Source organism: Rousettus aegyptiacus, unplaced genomic scaffold, assembly GCF_014176215.1.
Source record: "Rousettus aegyptiacus isolate mRouAeg1 unplaced genomic scaffold, mRouAeg1.p scaffold_m13_p_12, whole genome shotgun sequence".
Classification (NCBI taxonomy): Eukaryota; Metazoa; Chordata; class Mammalia; order Chiroptera; family Pteropodidae; genus Rousettus; species Rousettus aegyptiacus.
The window spans coordinates 77,426,983-77,445,837 of record NW_023416287.1 but is presented as its reverse complement, the minus strand read 5'-3'; the positions used below and the strand labels follow the sequence as shown (position 1 = coordinate 77,445,837).

At 41.1% G+C, this 18,855-nt stretch overlaps 1 protein-coding gene and 1 pseudogene across 2 annotated transcripts in view; one reads left to right on the top strand and one right to left on the bottom strand.

Annotated features, from left to right (window-relative positions):
- Positions 1-18,855, bottom strand: part of MAPK4 (mitogen-activated protein kinase 4) — a 130,648-nt gene that overhangs the window by 105,125 nt on the left and 6,668 nt on the right. The gene's annotated exons all lie outside the window — the stretch shown is intronic.
- On the top strand, positions 5,192-5,310 carry LOC118610417 (annotated as a pseudogene).

The following is an 18,855-nucleotide window of genomic DNA, read 5'->3' as shown; positions in this document are numbered from 1 at the left end:
GTAAATAGCAGTTGCTCTGAAAGGGTTAACAGGTAAAAATTTTAGAAACGAAAGGAGCACTCTCGTGAGACGGTAAGTTCTAACTCTCTGAGAGTGGTCCAAAAATGTCTGAATTGCCATCTATTCATGTAGCTACGGAAAAGACTCCTGCATCAGAGGAAAAGTTAGACTGTGCGGTCTCTAAAGCTCCTTTTTTCGGTTCCAAGATCCAATAATTCTAAGTCAAATCCTTCAGAAATTGTGAAGAAAACTACAAGCGTGATGGCCTTCTTTCTTCAATCAATCAACATACACTCTTGCTTCATTCAACCAATAAACTCCAACTTGGTTGGAAACAAAAGCTTCGAACTGGGGTAAGGAAATCTAAGTCAGTCTGTGCCTTCAGTCTCACAAGGGTGATGGAAAATAAAACAGTAAGAAAGGACAGACACCACGAGGAGGAGTTACAATTAATTTGTTCGCATTGAGCTGGTTGCTTCCCCCTCTATGTGAGCCAGTGTCTGATTCTCTTGAGATCTGTCCAGGTCCATGGCGAGGGGGAATGGGATTATTCTAACTCAGAGGAAAAGGGTATTTGTGTCCTTAGTCTCCCATTGGGGACTGTTTCTTCTCCAGCTCTGGACTTTGTAAGTTTGTACTTATCTAAAACTTCTTGCGCTTCAAATACTCCCTGCTCCAAATAAAGAACCAAGCAAAGTTTCTCTATAGAAGGAGTCATTTGGCATGTCTGTTTGAACGCTTTTCTGGGCTTTTATCTTCTCTAACCCTGATAGGCCTCTAGAGTTTTCCCAGCAGCATTTCTTATTCATGACGGGCAAGGTCTGCTAGCTTGTCACTTTCATTCCCAAGTCCTTTGTCCTTCTCTGATTGCCTTCCGTCTACTTGACTCCGTTTGAGAACGAGCTGCTTAATTAACTTCCCAGGTCTTTTGGGTCAATGAAAATCACCCGTGCCCTGTAAGAGGCAGCTGCATTTCTCACCACCGTGGCAGAGGTTATACTTGTTCCTCTTCACAGAGAAGAATCGATCTCAGCATTTCATGAGGTGCTCATTATCCACCTCATGCCCTAAAATCAAACCATCTCTCCTCGGCTTGATAACATGTTGGAGAAGATCTTTGAAGAATGAGGGGCCAATGGAGGACCAAATATCAGAAATGCTTGAGCCCTGAGTCACTGTGCTGCCATTTACCAGAAGTGTCACCTTGAGCAATCCACTGAATCTTTCTGAGCCTCTTTCCTCCTCTGATAGGGAAAAATGATAATAGCAAGACCTCTAACAGCTACCTGTGCCTTCTACTTAGGATGCATCAAACAGATGCTGCAAATCGACAGTGCAGATAAAATGCCTCGTAAACCATAAAAGTACTAAACAAATATAAGGAGTATTTAATGAGGGCGTCCCTTGGCCACACTGCATGAATAAACTAGCAACGGTTCTAGAGTAACCAAATTTTACATTGTCACCTAAATCAGCATACTACATCTTCATCAATTTCACTGGGTCCTGAATTTTACTGGATTTTAAAAGGAACTTCTTAAATCAACATGACTATGGCCAGATACAGCTGTTGGGAATATCTACAAGAAGCAGGATTAACAGTAAGATGCAGAATGAACAGGTGGGAAGCCTAGGTTCCAGGTTTCGTGGTATTATTAATTAATTGTGAGATAGTCTCTGTGTCTCTAGTTCCCCAGACTCTCCCGGTTAACAGGGTTGCTGTGTGATAAGGTCGTATATGAGAAATGATTTACTAAGTTATAAATACAGTGGACAATATTGTTATGATGTTTTCCTGATTCATCCATGAAGAACCAAAGACTCCATTCCCTATGTGCCCAACCAAATCCAAACCTAGCAGAAGTCAGGCCACTTTTCATGCCAATATGAATTTGAATAAGCGTGATCACTTTTTAAAAGAAAAGCTTAATCAAGGAAGAGGCCCTGATTTGACCTCTAGTGTCAAAAAAAATAGGTTCACTAAATGCACGGAAAAAAAGTGCAGTAACTTCACTGCAGATGTTACTGGCTTGCACAGGAAGGGAACTAACCCTTCCTGAGTGTGCCTGCTCAGTGCTTTGGGGGACTAAACTCACACCCAAACCTGATCACTTACCAGAGTAAAAGGAGACATGTTAATAATTATGCAAGGGCAACACACTGTAATGAGACTGTCTCAGGCAAATGCATCATTCCCCTCTCTCTGCACAGCACACAGCAAAGCTTTGCAGAACTCCAAGGACAACAGAATCACTAATCCGCACTAGAATTTTCCCATGCGGCATAACGTTATTCCACCCCTATGACATGGCTGTGTTTACCTTTCAGCTCTACTTTTAGCACAGCAAGAAAGCCCATTAGTTCTTATTGAGAAAGCTTCCTTATTAACTTGTGTGAGGTGCCCTGAGCCAGATTGATGGGTCCACAGGATTGCTAAAAGGCCCTTAGCTGTGCCCTTCCTGATCTGCTCGGATCCACAGCCACGTGGGTATCAAGGAAGCGCTTCGGCAGCTAACAAGAGGGCTGTCCTTAACCCTCTCCTACATGATGCTCAGGTCCGTGAGTGAATAAGCTCAAATCCCCTCCTGAAAGAATGCCACTATCAGGGCTGGGCAAAAATGAGTTAACTGGTGGTCCCTCCACTGGCTGCTAAGATCAAGTTTTTACACCACTAACTGAAATTCAAATTAAAAATGCCTGTCTTTGTATATTAACTTCATGACCACAGCCATTATTATGCTACTAATAGGTGCTTTAGTCCCAAGAATTACTCCTTCCTCATCCGGGTGGGCCACCCTTCCCTGGGCCTTAGAATAGGCATATTACAAGCTGGAAGTGTAAAATGGAGGAGAAAACAGGGAAATAGAGGGTGTCAGTTTGGTTTGCCACTCTTTGACCGAATTCATAACATTCCTAGATTTCTTTTTCCTTCTTTCTGCAAGGAAAGAAGAGCAATCTTACTCAGTGTTATCTCATGGAGTTGCCATCAAATGAAATGTAATAATGAATCTGAAAGCTCTTGGCAAAAACAATGAGCTCTACAAATATATTGGCAATGCAAATTTGCAGGTGAGAGGACAACCACACAGAATAGAAACTCCAGCTGTGAGTTCTCTGTTAATTGCAATTTGAATTCCTGTACTCAATTCTCTCAATGCAATTAGGAGCTAACAAAAGCTTGCTCTGGAAGAATGTGCTTGGATGGATGGACTGAAGCTAAAAGAGAGGATCATTTTCTAGCCACAAGAAATTGAAGAAGTGCACATTTGACCATATTATTTGTATTTGAATCATAATTTAGCTCCAAAAGGCTCTGAACACACCATTATCATTTTTTTTCTACCATCTAATGGGCTAACTTTTTGGCCATTTCTCCATATTTTTTCTCTATCCATGAATGTCTGTCTGAATTGAGTTTGGGTTAGATGCATAAAGTAATCTTTAGGACCAAGAACATGATGCCTGGAGCTATAGGCAGGTCCCAGAGAGAAGCCCAGATGGATGTCAACAGGCAGAGAGCTCATGCTCCAAGGCTGTTCCTCCACCTTGTTTTTACACGGGGCTGAACCTGCTATTCTTGAATTTTCAAAAACGTCTCCTGCACACTGGTGGATTTAACAGTCTTCTTTGTATCTGTGGATGATACAGAGTAGTAAAAATGTCTGAGATTCTCTCAGCAAGCAGACAGATGAACATTTTTGTGGTAGACAAGCTTCCAATTTGGACACCAACAACTCCCGCCATTGTATGTGCATGCCGCCCAGCATGTCAAGAGGTGGGATCCATTTCTCCTCTCTGTAAGCCTGGACTGGCTTTATGACTTGCTCGATCAACATAAGGTGGTAGAAATGATGCTCATTCTGAGATTTTTGAGCCTGAGTCTTAAAAGAATTGGCAGCTCTGTTTATTTCCGCAGAAGCCAGTCTACATGTAAGTCCAGCTACCCTGAGACCACCATGCTGTGAGGAAGCCCAAGCAAGACATACAGAGAGACCACATAGAGGAAGATGGAGGCGTGAGACAGGTGAGCAAAGCTTTCTTAAACCTTCTGGCACAGCACAACTCAGACAGGTGCTGAGAAGAGGCAAATGAGTTATCACATTTGATGCCACAAGCAACAGAGGAATCACCAGGCCAAGCACTGCCCAAAGTACACAATTGTGAAAAATAATAAGTCATTGTTGTGTTAAGACACCAAGTTTTGGGATGGTTTGTTATGCAGCAGCAAGTAACTGAAACAGCAATGTCTCTTCACTCTACCACAAAAAGAGCACTCGGAAATACTGACATAAATGACATCACTGGCCACCTAGACGAAGAATTCCAAATGCTTCTGTAGAGCAAATAGCTAAAATTTTGCACTCAGCAGCAGTTTTGGGAAGTTCAGCAGTCTGTAGCATGATCCCACTCCTACCTCACTTGATAAACGCTCTGGAAGCATGTCCCATACCTTCACAGAGGGGCTATACCTAACGGGATCCGGAAAAGCTCTGGGGGTGCAGACTTACAGGCCTAAGCTCCGGCTCTCACTCGTGCGCCTTGACTTACTCCAAACTTTGGGCAAGGCCTTCGATTTCTTCTGCCTGTTTCCCAGTGATAAGATAGAGATAGTAACACCTGCCTTATTTACTCTACAGGCTTCTTGTAGTAACCAAAGGAGGTAGAGTATGTTTAATATGCTTTGAAAGGTATGATGCAGCCGTCATTTCATAACTGTTTGTTTTCAGATTGAAAATTTCTAAAAGACATACACATCTCTCTCAAAAAATAAAAACCTGCAATTTGAGGATGCCACCTCCATATGGCAATGGTATATAGAGAGAACGCAATAAAAAACCCAACGGTAAAGATTAAATAAAAAATAACAAGTTTCATAATCCCAAGATTATGTAGAAATAACTTGCCAGGAGTAACTGTACTGAAGCCTTTATAATACCTTAGTCAATGACAGTTGTCAGACTATATACTCTGTAACTGAGGATCGTAGCCCTTTCCCACCCTCAACCTACAGGCTCATGGAGTTCCCCAGAGCAGGCTCCAAGCCAACCACATGGGGAATTGAGTCCTGAGCAGAGAATGTACTCAGCCATCTCTACTCATCCATTTGGTCACACCCAGAAGCCATACTTTTTGTGATGGTTTAAAATATGTTCAAAATTTGTCTGACACTCCCTTCAGAAGGTAGAACATAGTGTATGGCCATGCCACTCTGAACGTGCTTGATCTCATCTGATCTTGGAAGCTAAGCGGGGTCAGGCCTGGTTTGTACTTGGATGGGAGACCACCTAGGAATACCAGGTGCTGTAGGTGTTAAAAAAAAAAAAAAGGTAGAGCATAATTCTTAGACTGTAGGCTGGACCTCGTGACTCACTTCCAATGAAAAGAAAGAAAATGGTATGATAGACTTCAGGGTCTAGGCCATAAAAAGCACTGCTACTTCCTGGTTGCTCTGTCTTGGATCACTTTTAAGTAAAAGCACTAGTGTATTTTTGGAGCATTATGAGGACCCAAAATGAATATACAAACTATAACCCTTATTGCCCACAGAGTGAAGGATGCATCCAGCAGTCCGACTGGGTGTGGACAAGGCAAAAAGTCCCACGAGCACTGGAAAGGTAGATGTGTTGGATATGGAGCTGATTCAGAGCCAAGAGAAATTCAGGCACCTCAGTCAAGCATCAGTTATACAACATCTACTGCACAACAGCAAGCAAAACAGAAAGCAAGAGGATGGTAAAAAAGAAAAGTTCTGTAATAGCTTTACATTCTTGCCCTTCAGGTTTGCTATGTATCCGAAGAGACGATGCCATTAGAGAATATGACAGTTTTATATTCTAGTGTTGGTCTACTGAGCCAGGTTGACAGCAAATACCACGAAAGAAGAGAGAGAGGAGGCAGAGGTCCCCTCAAATCGCCCAAGAACAGATTTCCAAGATGGCACCCACTGTATGGCGCACTTCATTCGGAAACGAACAGCAGATGGAATCAGGAGAAAAGCAGCTCTGCTGTGAGCAGCAAAGGTCAGTAAAAATCCCCTTGGATACCCGGCCAAACCCTCTAGAAAGAAACTCCCAGTTGGGCCTTGCCGTTAGCAATATGCCTGGACAGCCCTCAGTGAGGCATTCAGGATGTGTCTCTTTGGACAGCATCTCTCTTCCCCTAACCAGTGACCACCAGGACAAACATGGACAATGGATCACGGTCATTACTCTCTGCTCTTACCCACTCTTCCGGTCTAAGGCAGGCTACCAGCTCTGTGTCCTGCACTTTGCCTCTCACATCTACTGTGCTGGTTTGAAGCAACAAAGCCACCTTGACATAGGTCACCTATCGATTTTGCTGCCTTTCCCTCAGAGCACAGACTGCTCCCTGATGCTGGTCATCGGTCTATTCAGTGTGACCAGTGCATCCCCAACAGCAGCCTACTCAGCCTTCTGAGGAAGCCCCTACCTCAGCCAAAGGTGAAACCGCACAGCCTGAAGGACGAAGGGGTGCGACAGGGGAGATGGAACCAGCAAAAACGCCTGGGAGGCTCTCTGGATGCTGATGAGACCTGTTGGAATTGATTTTCTCAAGAGCCACTTGTTGGAGATGTGTCAGTTATGGTGTGATGAAGAGCCCTAGGAGGCGAACCACAAATCAAATTTTCATTACCGGCTGAGGTGAGAGGTGCCACAAGTGAAATCCATCACTGCTGATTTTTTTTTTAAGATGGGCCAGGGACAGAGGACTCGCTCCTCCAACTCCTTCTGCCCTTGTGCTTCCTACAGTTAGCTCCCTGCAGCCCTGTACGCGATTTCCTTTATGCACAGCTTGTTTCCCCATGAAGTGGGTCTTATCCGCTTTGGACATCCCAGACCCTCCATCATGCTCGGAACAAGAGACATCTTTAGGGTGCTCTGAATTTGCTAGACTGCCCTGAGTGAGACCACCACCCCCACTGAAGGGCTGGCAGGTGGGGAGATGCAGAAGCCAGCAGGAGGCTGGGCTATGACTCAGGGTTCATAATCTGTTCTCAAGGTAGGAGACGGAGAGGGAAACATGACTCTCAGCCAGAATCAAAAACTAAAAAAAATATTTTTAAAAATTTAGAGATAAACAGATACACAACATGTAGAGAACATCGCTCACTGACCTCAACCAGGCCGAGTAGGTGAGCCTGCTCCTTTCCACACAGGCCCCTCCTGTGGTTGCATTTTTGAGGCCCACCTGCTCCAAGGCTGCCTTTGACATTCATCCACTTTAATTTGATTTTCCTTGAAAAACAATATCTGTGTAGGGGAGCACCAGGATGAGTGCCTGGTTCCACTCTAAAAGCACACAGAGTCAATGCTCAAAAAGCCAGTTAATGCACCTATTGGAAATGGTTTTGAAAAGTATGAAACTCTGAGCAGAGGCAGAGGGCGATCCAAGGAGAAGATGATGTAAAGGTCACATCCCCTGTGGCCTCATCATTTCCTAGGGGGACTCTAGTGACAGTCCCCTGCGTCTCTTGCAGGCACACGCTCCCGCCACTCCATTTTTTAACTTGTAGGTAAATCTGATCATGTTACTCAACCTGCTTAAAACCCCTCAACAACTCCCCTTGCTTTCAGATCAGCCCAGGCTCCTCCATGTGGAGGTCAGGGCCCTGGGATCTGGCTCTGCCTATCTGTCCTGACTAAGCTTCTTGTCCCCATCAAGCACTTCATTCTAGCCCTCCTAAACCACCTGCGGCTCCCATGCCAGGCTTTGCCCATGCTGTTCTTAGGTGGAACTGCCCCTCTTCTTCACCTGGCAAACCCCTAGTCATACTCCGAGATTCCGCCCTGGCATCACCTGTTCCTAGAAACCTCCTCTGAGCCATTCTTCCTCTTGCCCGTGAGCATCCCACGGAAGCCCTGTGCTCCCTCTACAGAAGACTAAAGGCCCAGTACTGTGGCTGTCCCTTTACTGGTCCATCATTCGCCCACCCCAGACTAGCTGCTTAGTAAGTAACTGTTATCTTCCTCTTCCTTATCGCAGGAAAGCTTGCACAATGCCTGACGTGTAGTGGGTGTTGCAAAATTTTTCTAAAAATCAATTAATCTAAGTCTTAGAGTTGGGTGGAAAGTCATTTCAATTCTTGGTCTTGAGATCAGTAGGCAGGTTTGCAACAATCCAACAGTGTCCTCTCCCTAAATGACACAGGTTATGCCGTCCTTGTCCTTCCTTCTTGAGCACTGGTTCTCAGAGGACCATCCCTGGGCCATCTACATCGATATCGCCCTGGAAGCTGTGAGACATGCAAATCCTCAGGCCCCACCCAATCCTACATAATCAGAAACTCTGGAGACTGCCCCTGCAAGCTGTAGTTTAACATGCCTTCAGGGAATTACGATGTCCACTCCGTTCTGAGAACCAGTGCCCTGGTGCCCTAGAGCCTCCAAAGACCATTAGAAGCAGTTCAGATTCAGCTGCAGTGAACAACTCTGCCTGGTGATTTCCCCTCTTCCAGGCTGGTGGAGCCTCTCCACAGCTGAAATCAGCTGCATTCACCAGGGCCAGATGCGGAAATACTTCCCTTCCCATACCCCTTGTAATAAACAAGAATCACCTAGGGAACAAAGGAAACTAGGCGACACGTGTGTGCTTCGTGCTCCAGAGAGTTCTCACTAACCCCGGGCAGTGGGCAGGCTCTCAGCAGAGGCTTGCTGCACTGTACAGAGTTCACCTCAGGCTAAATCCATCACCTTGATCTTACAGGAGCCAGTTCCTGGTTATTTTTCTCCAAAGAACAGTGCTGGACACATCAGAAGTGTGTGTGGCAGACAGATCTGCCACTCATACCACAGGCAGCTAGAACAGAACAGAGTAATTAGGAAGATCTTGGCTGTCAGCTTCTCTGGTAGCCACAGTGAAGGCAATGGTCGTGAGCTGAATTCATCAGGTTTTGCAGCCTGCCTCACCCCAAATCACAGCATAATATATTCAGGCCTACGGAAATGCTCAAAGAACCAGAAATGTACTACTTTTCAGCACTGACATGTCTTATAAACCCTTCTATATATCTTTCATTTCATACTTAGTCATTTTTATTGAGCGCCTATTATGCACATGGTAAGCAGATTTCGCTCACTAACCTGGTGGTTTGCAACCTTGGCTGCATACCAGGATTGTATGAGGAGCTTTGAAAATATTTTTAGGCCCAGACCAGACCCCAGAATCTCTGGAGTGGGACCCAGGCATCAGTATTTTTTAAACTCTCCAGATGATTCCAATGTGCAGCCAATTTAGGGAACCAGGGTTTTAAATAATATTGATGTCTGGACTCTACCTCAAATGATATAAATCAGTCTCTGAGGCTATAGCTTGAGCATGGGTGTATAACGTGCATGTACACGCATGTGGTATACATATATATATGTATGCATGTGTGTATATCCATATGTACTCATGTATGCATGTATACATGCACACACATGCATATATATGTACATATATGTCTACTCACATACATACTTATACATATGCATATATATTCATATACATATAAAGTCTCCAGGTGATTCTAATACGGTCAAAGTTGAGAACCACTCCATAGACCATTGTTTCTCAAACCTGTCTGCACTTTACAACGATCTCTAAAAATTCCAAAGCTCAGGCCATTCCCCAGACTCATCAGATCATAAGCTCTAGGGTGGCCAGCTGGGTACAGACACCAGTGTTTTCTGAGGGTCCCTAGATGATTCCGACGTGCAGACAAAGCTGGGAAGTGCAGCACAGATGCTAACCTCCAAGACGGTGAGCTCCGTTTTCTGCTACTTTACTGTAACTCCCCTACAGGACCTACCTTAGCTATTTGTTAAACCAAATTGAATTTTTAGAAACATCTGTTATCACAATGTCCTTTACAAACCATGTCTAGTGGAGCTAGTGTCTCCTAGGACTGCAGGGATTGGCCCAAAATTTGTCATGAAACATATTTCATGAAACTGTATTCTACTTCCTCACTAGCGAAGGCTATCCAGGACTCCCACTGGCCCCACATTTTGGGAACTGTCTCCCTCTTTGAAATGTCTTCTATTCCTCCTCTGGATGGCTTCAGACAAAAATATCTTTCCCGCTCCCTTCTTAGCATGTTTGAAAACTAGAAATAGCTTTCGAGCACTTGGGTGTCCAGGGGTAAATTGAGAAATTGGAGGGATCCCCATTCCTTGCTGAAGAGGAGGATAGCTGGCTTTTTCACCAGGCCATCGAGGGCTCACTCACATTTTAAGAAGCCAGTAGGTAAGATAGAAAACACTATGAATTCCTCATTTCACAACTTCTATCCTATGTGCCTTGATTTGACCAAGTGCAGATGATTTTACTCTATAACAAAAGCACATGGTTGAGATACTTCTCATTTAAAGGATTCCTACTGTGAATCCTTTTGTGGAAATGCTGATGTTTATATAGCAAGTTTGCTTTAAAAAGAGGTACACCTGCAAAATCATTCATTAAAACTTAGAAAAATACACCCAATAATATCTCTTCTTTTTGAGATTACCTCTTCACAGTTGGAGTTTTAATTCAGTGTGACTTATTTTTTGCCAGCAATGACAGTTCATCTAAATGCCTGATAACCAAGAGAATTATTCTCTGTAATAATTATTGCAGCAGGGCTGAAAGTTAAGAGAACTAGGCTCTGTGCACCATGTCAACTCTAATTCCCTATGTGATCTTGAGCAAGTTATTTTATCTTTAGATTCCTCATTTAAAAAACCAGAGAATAAATACTCACAAAGATGGTTTTCTTCCAGCTCAAACATCATGTGGTTCTAATTCTCTTGCGGACAATAACATTAGTCTTGTGGAAATGGCTAAGTTTATTAGTTTGTTTTCCTAAAAATAGATAATTATTTGGGAGAAAGTATCTTGAGTATCCAATTTCATAAAACAAAAATTAAATAACTAAGACATGTACCATGATGTACTAGACACAGTAAGGCTACAAAAAGAAGAGAGACAGCCTGTGCTGCTAAAATTAATGAGGAAAACAATTATATAGCTAACCATGATTTAAGACAGAGTGAAATGCATGCTGTGGCTGTAAAACCAGAGAGGAGGCATTTTGGAGTGTTTAAAGAAGAATGTCCAGAATAAATAGTAAAGTTCTTTCTATCAGGGTTAAAGGAACACCGAACTTGGAATCGAACTTGGGCTCCGGTTCTGGACTTCTCAGGTAGTGACTACGTCATCGCGGACAAGTCAGCCATCTTCCCCAAGGTTACATTCTGCACCCCCCTCACCACCCCATAAATAGGAATCATCGAATACTGACCCAACATACTGGACCGTGGCACTGGGAGGCTCAAAGAAGACACTGCCCTGAGAGCACACTATAAAACGCTGCACGATGTGAGTTGCATAAAACCATGGAGGATACACACAATGTATGCTAAACATGTGCTCCTATTGATTTTGATCCGATGATTCATAAAAAAACACAGAATTTCCACCGAGAAAGACATCCAGAGGTTAAATTCAGAACTGCAGGATCTCATATATGGTGGCTTCTTTTCTTTTGCACCTTCTTAATTTTTCTTTATTTACTAAACAAAAATATGTCCTTATTTTTAAAATGAAATAATTAAGAGGGGGTAATAATCCTAACTCATTTTATGACGTCAACGTTTCCCTCATACCAAAACCTGGTCAAGATAACACACAAAAAAGAAAACTACAGAACAATATCCCTCATGAATGTAGATGCGAAAACCCTAAATAAAGATACTAGCAACCCAGAGAAAAAAAAAACCCTTATACACTGCTGGTAGGACTGAAAATTGGTACAGCCACTATGGAAAACAGTATGGAGGTTCCTCAGAAAACTAAAAGTTGATCTACCGTATGATCGAGCAATCCCTCTACTGGATATTTACCCCAAAGACCTGAAAACCCACATCCGAAAAGATATTTGCATGCAAATGTTCATAGCAACACTTTTCACAGTGGCCAGGACATGGAAGCAACTGAAGTGTCCTATGATAGATGATTGGCTAAAGAAGCTGTGGTACATATATATAATGGAATATTATTCAGCCATAAGAAGAGATGAAATACTATTATTTGCAACAACATGGATAGCAAAATAAGACAGATAGAAAAAGAAGAAAACTACATGATATCACTTATATATGGGATATAACCTAAAAGCAACAAATGAACAGGACAAACAGAGATTCGTGGTCATGGATAATAGACTAGTGGTTACCAGAGGACAGGGGAGGAAGATGGGGTAAAGTGGGTCAAGTACGTAGTGACAGAAAGAAATCTAACTAGGGGAGGTGAACACACAGCGTAAACATATGTATGCCTTACTGTTGAATTATACAGCTGAAACTTACTGGATTTCGTTAATCAATGTCACCATAATAAAAAAAAAATACTATTAAGAAGTAGATATTGGTGGTTGCAAAATGGTCCCAGCGATGTAAAATACAGCAAAGGGAATATACTCAATAATACTGTAATAACTATGTATAGCGTCCTGCGGGTATTAGAAAAATTGGGGGATCACACCATAAATAATAATAATGTCTACCCACTATGCTGTACACCTGAAACTAATATATAATAGTAAATGTAAACTATTCATTAAAAAAAATAAAAATAATTGAAAAAAGTAATTGAAAAATAAAAAATAAAAAAGAATTGTGAAGTTAGAATATAATTTTAAGATAAAATTATTACCAGTTCACCAAAAGCTCTACTTTAAATGACTTGCCTTGATAGGTGATGAATAAAATTTCATTAGAAACAACAAAAAAATTAAAAATAATAAATAAAAATGAAATAGTATTAAAAATCATAAAATAAAAATAAAAAATCCTTTAACCAGCTACTTCTTGCTTTACCACTACTACGTCTTACATGTCCTTACAGAAAAAAGGCTTATGATTACCCCATAATCATAACTGTTTATGTATATGCTCCTGTATCTACAGATGTATAGCTTCTTTTTTAGTTCTTCACTACTGGAAAGGTCTTATTTCAAATAATCTCAGTTTAAGGCGATATGGTTTTAGATTACTGAAATCTGACATTGCTTTTAGTGGTGATAATTAAATAATGCTCTTATAATTTCTTACCAATAGGAAAGGTGGAAGACTAGAAGATTATTTAATATGTTATGGAAGCCAAATCCTAAATTCAGGAGTGTCGAGAAAAACACTGTATTGTTTGTTGGTTAAATAAGAGAAAAGTCAGCTGTTAAAGGACTAATAGGTCTTTGGTTCTGGGAATCAGCTTCTGAATAAATTGAAGAAAGAAGCCAAACGATTTTTAGTGCCTCTTGCTCCATAAATGCATTTCAGGTTCACTTTCAAAGACTGCTCATAAAAAAAAGGGGTTTTCAGGATTAACAAATTCACTGAATAACTTTCAAAGAATGAAAGCATGCACAAAAATTTAGAAATAAGATTTTACCTTTTAACTAAAATACTTTAATAATAAACTAAGAGCATTCTCACGTTAAATTCACACTCCCCATCATTCTTCATCCAGAAACCCCACAAAATAATGACCTAAGTCTTTTATTTGTCTTTAGTCTCCACTCATCTCAAAAAAAGTTGATTAAGTAGAGTAAAACAAACAGTTATTTAGGTCGCAACACGCCCAGAACTACTGACCAGACATATTCTCACTCACAGTGTAAAAAAAACCATCTCTTTGTATGTCCTAAAGTTCTATCATTTTGATAGCACAGATTTCACTGGCTTTCTTGCACAGCAGCAGATGGGTGGATTGTTAAAGCCCTGAGTCCTATACAGTGGGTGTTGGTCAAAATTTTTTCATTTTTCTCTCCTCTGATCTGGAAAGCTCAAAGCAGTTCACCGTAGTTATTCCATTCTGATATAGTTCTCACCTCTAACTAAGTGTTTTGCTACAATCGCCTTCCTTATTCTCCTCCTAAAATCGTTTCAGATTTCTGAACTCTTCATCCCTTTCTTTATTCTGTAAGAGCTATAATACTTTACTGTTCTCAGTCCTCTAAAAAGTTCTGCATTCTTGCTAAAAGGTACCATTACCACCACATCCCGAAAGCAATGTCCCGGTCTCTGTGACAAGAAAAAGAATTTGCTCGGCTAACTTTGAACTCCTTATGGCTCTCATATATGTTACTGAAGTCACAGTGTATTATCTCTTATTAGCGGATAAAATGGTCTCAAAAAGGGTTGGAAAAAACTTCACCTAAATGGAAAATTTGACAGTAGATATATAAAAGTGACCTTGATCTTTAGAAAAATCAGCTTAAGAGCCTAAGTCACTGATAAAGAAATTTGGCTTGTACCTAAAGCAAATCATGCTAGCGGAATTAACTTAGTTTCAGGCTGAAGAGTTTTCAGACATCCTGGTGCACAAATTCTTGGGGCTGGTGGGGTTCTCTAGTAATCCTGCCTCCAAAAATAATTGTGGACAGGCACATTTTCTGGGAGAACAGAAAATTTGTTTCTTCAAAATGAATTGTCACTTATCATTTCTTCCAAAGGGCTCAGTCCCAATCTAAAATGACCTGGGAGTGATTTGTTCCTTTTAGGACAGTTATTAAAACCTAACTAGAGGATTTCTATTTCTAGAGATAGGTGGTCTAAGGTATATATAATCTTTCCATTGTGTGAAATATTGTAAAATTAAATTAAAATCGTGCAATACATAAAAGGTATGATGTGGTCTCCCAAAAGTTGGTAGGGAGCCCCCCCCCACCCCGCCCAAACAAGCCCCTTCCAGGGGGCAGATCCCTGCTGCCCATACTTTCCTTCACTTTACCCAATGGCTACACACCTGAAAGGCGAAAGAGAACCCGTGGTTCCCTGTAAGAATAGCAATTTCCTGAGAGGACAGCTCTGGGGTTTCTAGGGAGAAAGGTACCCCAAAATAAAAACAAGAGTGCACTCAAAAAAGCCTGTGGAGGCTCTGGTAAGGTAGTAAAGGAGGTCTCCCACCATTCCATACCCCTTGCCGAACTGCTACAAACTCAGCAAATATATTTTTCTCATTATAAATTTCTCTGGCTTCATGAAAGTTGGACGAACACATCTATGAGAGTCAGAGCGAGGTAGGGGAAAGTAGATTTGGCTGCAGATACTGAGAACACATGGGTAAGCACGTGCCTTCTAAAAGCTGGAAAGGGTCAGAAAGCTTTTGAAACATTAGATTTAAGAAGAGTACCCTAGAAAGGCCATCCTGACTCCTGAGCCTGGACATGATAGTTCTGCCTCCACAAGGGCTAGTCTTGGCCATGGATGGGAAATTTTGATTTCCGTATAGAAATGTTGCAGACCACACTGGAAGGAATCTTACCTCACTAAAGTATAGCCTACTTGTTTTACTTCCTAACAGTTGCTGAAATAGAAAGCCTCTTCCTCCCTCATCCCGTCCTGTGGTCCTCAATTCCTGTCTTCCCGCAAGATGGAATGGGTGAGAAGGAAAAAGTCAGATGGAAATTGATGACTAATGGGGCTCCACATACCACTCCTGCAAGGTCACCTGCCTTATTAAGAAAAGCCTAAGGAATTAGCTTTTTCTATATAAAGAAAGATGTCTAAATGTAGATATGTCTAGTTTGTGGGAATTTGTTCTTCCCAACCTCTGCTTTCCAGCTGTGACCAGGATGACATATTTCAAGTTGATGGAGAAAGTTCTTTAGTCATGAGCAGACGAAGAGCAGCTGATGTTTCATGTTCCTCTCCTGTTAGTCTCTAAGATAGATCAGGCTTACTTCTGCCTCCTTCCAGTGAACTGGGTAATTCAAACCAAATTGCCCAATGATCACAACTAAGATACCTGGATGAAAAATATTTTTTTAATTCTTCCTTAAAGCATCAAAGAACTAACAAGAATAGGGAGGGACTTCAGGCTTAAGATCTGGGAGCAAGAGATCCAGAGAAGTGGGTCTAGGTATTAGGGACCACTTTTACCCAGGTGGGGAAACTGTCCACCTGAAAGAGGAAGCTGAGCAGCACTCTTAGTGGCCTCACAGGGTCAGGGCATCCCTAGGGTTAAGGCCTGGTAAACTACTTCACTCTTACAGTTAGGACCCCAAAGAGCTAGACCCTAGGAGTAAGAGAAAACCAAAAATAAACTAGCCTGGCTTCATGTCATCTGGGTAGCCTAGAAATCCCCAAACCCCTAGATTCAGCCAGGATTGCTGATACCCCAAAAAGTCTGCAAAAGTTATTTAAAGTCCTCTCTAGAACTTGTCACTTTTATTATCATTCAAATCCTCAATTTACTGTATTTCATCAATCTTAAAAATCACTAAATATATCACGCACTATTATTTTAAGTACCAGTGAAAGGGGGAAATGCTACCAACTATAAATACAAGTCTCTAGCAATTGTAAACCATATCTGAATTTCAGAGATTAAAATGTGAACAAAATGTACATCTTAAAATTCATGATGTGGTATTTATGCAAATATTTTTTCAAACAATATCTAGCACACAATCAAAGATAACCATGTACATGAGGCAACATAAATATGAATCAGTAAATAATAGAGAAGAGATAAACACGTAAGTATTACAGATGGAAAAATTACCAGACGCAAAATGTAAAATAACTATACTTACTGTACTCCAGAAGATTTGTCAGGCTTAAAATTTTCAAAACAAGGAACCAGGAACTACATAAAGTTATATTAAAGATTTGAAATGAACTAGAAATTCTAAAACTAAAGTGAAGAATGCAACAGATGAATTTAATTGCAGATGAGATGCAGCTGAAGAGACACGGTGTGGCTTAAAAGACGTGTCAGGAGAAACTATTAGAATGTAGCTAGGATCGAAAATCCAGAAGAGGGGGTAAGAGAAATAGAAGATACAGTGAGGAAGTTTAAGATAGTAAAATTACTTTACACTGTGAAGTTCTCCCAGAAATAGGCAGTAGAGTTAGGAGGAAGTCGCTAATATTCCTAAGCCCACTCGGCTCCCTCAAAGACCGACTACACAACTGAGGCAGGTCACTTTAACAAAGACGCACAAGTAGTATGACAGTGGTTAAACGCTGCAAAATTGTGATTTAAAAGAAACATGTATTTGGCTATTCGGATGAACAAAATATATTTCTCACATACATTTGGTCTTCATTCACGTCCTCGGTGCCTGGCTCACGGCTCCCGAAATCCTTGGAATTTCCTGAGCAATAAGAGTAATGAGACCATCTTTTGTCAAAATATTTAGTCTCGTCTTCGGATATGAAATCCCTTCACAGCCAAGGTGAAGTGGGTGTCTCGTTATTTATAACAAGCTCCACACCATCATCACTGGGTTTGCGTTAATGAAGGTGACTTTTGGAAAGCTCCAAATGATGGGTACTGGTTGCCACAGGAACCAAATATAAATAGGCAGATGAAACTTTCAGTCCCACCCCCTGAGTTCTGGGGAGGGGAGAGGTTAAAATCAATCACCAATGGCCAATGAGTTAATTAATCATGCCTATGTAATGAAGCCTACCTAAAAACCCAAAAGGAGGGGGCTGGGAAATCAGAACATGGCCACATGCCAAGCCCTGAACTCCACAAGGACAGAAGCTCCTTCATCCAGGACTAAGTATCTCTTCAACTGGCTGTTGATTTGTATCCTTTACTATCCATCATAATAAACAGGTGATCTAGGAGTAAACAGGTTTCCTGAATTCTGTGAGCAGTTTTAGCAAATTAATTGAACCCACAGAGTGGGTTATGAGAACCTCTGATTTATAGCCAGTGGGTCACAAGCACAGGTAACAACCTAGGCTTGGGACTGACATCTGAAGTAGAGGGGGTTCTTGTAGGACAGAGACCTTTGCCTGTGGGATGTGATGCCATCTCTAGGTAGAGTCAAAATTGAGTTGAATTGTAGTTCACCTGGCTGGTGTCCGAGCATTGCTTCGATGTATGGTGAATCCCCCACAGATATACTGGAATTGGTGATCAGAACCCCTTTAAAAGTATATGTGATTATGGTTATTTTACCTTTCAGTGCAACGCTTGCCTCATATATAAATAGATATGGTAACAGTACCCATTTTGCAAGCTGGGGAGCACTGAAAAAATGCTCACTGCGTGTTGGCTAGTTCCAAGGGGAGATTGCTCCTATCCATCTGAACTTGCCTCAGGAACTGAATGGGCAGCTCCACCAATTTGAACAAAAGTTTAGCCTGAAACATAGCCCTTGAAGTGTTAGAATTCTGGAACACTGAGGTTGGATGGAAGTCTTCATAAAATATCCACAAAATCAGCAGTTTATTGTTTTTTCCTTTTTTTAAAAAATGGGTCCTCTACATGCAGATCAACTTTTTTTTAACAAACTAAATGTAAATAGAAAAATAGATAATTAACAGAAAATATAAGCAGGTAACAATTCTATAGAGAAATGTTTAACCACAATGAAAATGAAAGCAACGATGACATATTTTTCATCCTATCAAAGAAACAATTAAAAAATAAATAAAAGAACCTAGTTAAGAATGATGTGGTGAAATTATTTCCATTTTTGGAAGCAATTTGTCAACATGGTGTATTCCACCTTTGGGTGAGTAATTTCACTAGCTGGGAATGTATGTTAAGAAAACAATCCAAACTGTAGAAAAAGCATGGACACAAAGTTGCTCATTGCAATGATACAGCAATGAGAAATTGGGCAATAATAATGTCCCCTAATACCAGAATATTGTCATAAGTTAAAAGGCTTCTAAAGTATCGAATTTGCATAAGTCATTAAAAATATTTACAAAGAGTTTGTAATAACATGGAAATTGTTTGTTATAATATTAACTGAAAAAAGATAAAAATTAATATGGGATGATCTAAATTGTGTTTTAAAACGAGTTGAGAAAAAAACACTAAAAATAAACATAGCAAAATATA